Source organism: Gossypium arboreum, chromosome 12 (assembly GCF_025698485.1).
Source record: "Gossypium arboreum isolate Shixiya-1 chromosome 12, ASM2569848v2, whole genome shotgun sequence".
NCBI lineage: Eukaryota > Viridiplantae > Streptophyta > Magnoliopsida > Malvales > Malvaceae > Gossypium > Gossypium arboreum.
This window is the reverse complement of record NC_069081.1, coordinates 16667255-16670362: the sequence shown is the minus strand read 5'-3', so window position 1 is coordinate 16670362 and position 3108 is coordinate 16667255. Positions and strand designations below refer to the sequence as shown.

The following is a 3108-nucleotide window of genomic DNA, read 5'->3' as shown; positions in this document are numbered from 1 at the left end:
ATTATTATTTATTAATTTACTTTTTCTTTCTCTTGGCAGGTTTTTATAGTTTATGACTAGAAGAAACCCGTCAGGACCACTACTCTTTGACGAAGAAATCGATCGCACAGTTCGTAGAAACGAAAGAGAAATAAGGTGAAGCTTAAGATACATAAAGAACGAGTAAGAGGACGATACTCAACCCCCAACCGAAGAGATGGCTGAAAACCAAGGTAATCAGGTACCTCCTGTAATTGCGGTTAATCAAAATCCTGCTCTACGCACTATCCACACACTATGTATGATTATGCTAAACCTTCTTTAATAGGAACTGAATCGAGCATAGTTAGACCTGTTGTAGCTGCAAATACTTTTGAACTAAAACCTAACACTATTCAAATGATACAGTAATTTGTTCAGTTTAATGGTTTGCAGGATGAGGATCCCAACGCTCATTTAGCAAACTTTTTGGAACTATGCGATACATTTAAAATTAATGGTGTTTCTGATGATGCCATTCATCTTCGGTTATTCCCTTTTTCGTTGAGGAACAAAGCTAAACAGTGGTTGAACTCGTTACCACGAGGGTCAATTACTACTTGGGAACAAATGACCAAAAAATTTTTACTAAAATATTTTCCGCCGGCTAAAACGGCTAAATTACGTAATGATATCTCTTCGTTTGTGCAGATGGACTTAGAAACTCTTTACGATGCATGAGAAAGATACAAGGACTTACTGAGAAGGTGCCCTCACCATAGGTTACCGCTTTGGTTTCAGGTTCAAACATTCCATAATGGCCTGAATCCTTCGACTCGGCAAATGGTTGACGCAGCTGCTGGCAGAACCATCAATAATAAAACACCTGAAGATGCTTATGAGTTTATAGAGGAGATGTCACTGAATAATTATCAGTGGCAAGTCATGAGGACTAAGCCAAATAAAACAGCAAGCGTTTATAACGTCGATTCGATTACTATACTGTCAAACTAGGTAGAACATCTAAATAAAAAGATTGATGGTTTTCTTAGTTCTTCACAGGTTCACCCAGTAATGCAGTACGAAACAAGTGGAGGTGTATCAAGCAATTCAGAATACCAACCTTATGGCCACAACATGGATAATGAGCAGTTAAATTACATGGGTAATAATCCTCGATCTCAAAATAATCCATATAGTAACACTTACAATGCAGGTTGGAGGAACCACCCGAATTTCTCATGGAGAGGTCAAGGAAATCAAAGACCACCTCCAGGCTACCAACAACCACCCTACCAACAGGAAAAGAAGTCGAACCTTGAAGAGATGCTCTCAAAGTTTATATCGGTGTCAGAAACTTGTTTTTAGAATACCAAGACAGCACTTAAGAATCAACAAGCATCGATCCAAGGGCTTGAAACTCAGATAGGCCAGCTGTCCAAACTAATCTCTGAACAACCACAAGGTAGCTTGCCAAGTAATACCGAACCCAACCCAAGGGAATAGGTCAACACAATTAATATTCAAGATGAAGAAGGAGTCGTTGAGCCTGAGCCAGGACCGAGACAAGAAACTATGGTAAGCAGAGGTGAAGGTGAGGTAGGTCATAATAAAAAAAATTAGTGAATGTCAAATATAAACCTCATGTGCCATACCCCAACGCGACAAGGAAAGACTGCTCAGATGAACAATTTGGTAAATTCCTTGAACTCTTGAAAAAATTACATATTAACTTACTGTTTATTGAAGCTCTATCGCAGATGCCAAAAGCAATGAAATTTTTAAAGGAGCTTTTAGTAAATAAACGGAAGTTGGACGAGGCGTCGCATGTGGAGCTAAACGCAGTTTACTCAGCTATTCTCCAAAATAAACTACCCAACAAACTAAAAGATCCAGGGAGTTTTACGATTCCTTTCTTAAATGGTAGTTTAGATGTTAATAATGCATTAGCTGATTTAGGGGCTAGTATTAATGTCATGCCCTACAAAATGTTCAAACAATTTGGTCTCAGGAAACCCAAACAGACTAGGATGAGCATTCAATTGGCAGATAGAACTAAAAGATTTCCTAAGGGTATTATTGAAGATGTGCTAGTTAAAATCGATAAATTTATATTTCCCGTTGACTTCATTGTTTTAGACATAGAGGAAGATAGCAACACTTCTTTGATCTTAGGTGAACTCACACTCCGTGTGGGAGACGAAACAATCACCCTTCAAGCTCGCAATTCTGGCAACACATCAGAAATTGAAGGTGATCGTTTAACCCATTCTACTAAAACTGACAATATGGTACAACCTACTTTGTAGGAAATGAGCTGAAAGAAGCACATGAGTCATTCTCAAGCAGTAGCCGAGGACCTGTTCATGGAGATCGAAGGCTACAAATCGAGGAGCTAGATGAATGGTGGATGCATAAACCAAGAACACACGATAAACTAGAACTACGCTAGAATGAGCTCAACACCTTCCCACATCAACTTAAGGTTGGAGATAAAGTCTTATTAGATGCCACGGATTCTCACATTGTCACTACCACACCGAATGAAGAAATCCCTCTTACGGTACTTAGCATTTTCCAATTTGGTACAGTCGAGGTGAGTCATCCCAAGTTCGGCACTTTTAAGGTAAACAACACCTGTCTAAAACCTTATTTTGATGAGAATGATAGCAGGAATGAGGAGTACAAACTCCTCAAACCACCATGATCATTCAATGGAGAGGTAAGTCAAGCTTAGACTATAAATAAGCGCTTCTCGGGAGGACTGTATTAACTTCTTTAACGGAGCTCTTGAATACAGGTTTTCCACAGAGACGAGGCCTAGCACACAAGCGTGCTTAGGGCGGTGTGAAAACAGGGCAACGATTTTCCCAAACACGGGTTGTGATAAAATGCCACGGCCATGTGACATGGCCGTGGTCGAACCTGCCAAAACAACACGGGCGTGCGACACGCCTATAGGGAAGGACCGTGGGTGAACCTGCTAAAACAACATGGGCGTGCGACAAACTCGTGCCTAGCACCCGTGGTCAAACCTATTAGATTGACACGAGTGTGGGTCTACATACACGGGCGTGGGAGAAGTGAACAACGCCAGACACGGCCGTGTGACACGACTGTGTGCACCCACATGCCTAAGGAACACGGGCG

The 3108-nt window shown here is 40.9% G+C and overlaps 1 non-coding gene across 1 annotated transcript; it reads right to left on the bottom strand.

Moving 5' to 3' along the window:
- Nucleotides 1–636: 636 nt before the first annotated feature.
- Nucleotides 637–743, bottom strand: LOC128286344 (small nucleolar RNA R71). Its single transcript, XR_008276887.1, has one exon. It is a non-coding gene; the product is annotated as a small nucleolar RNA R71 (small nucleolar RNA).
- Between the last annotated feature and the right edge of the window lie 2365 nt (nt 744–3108).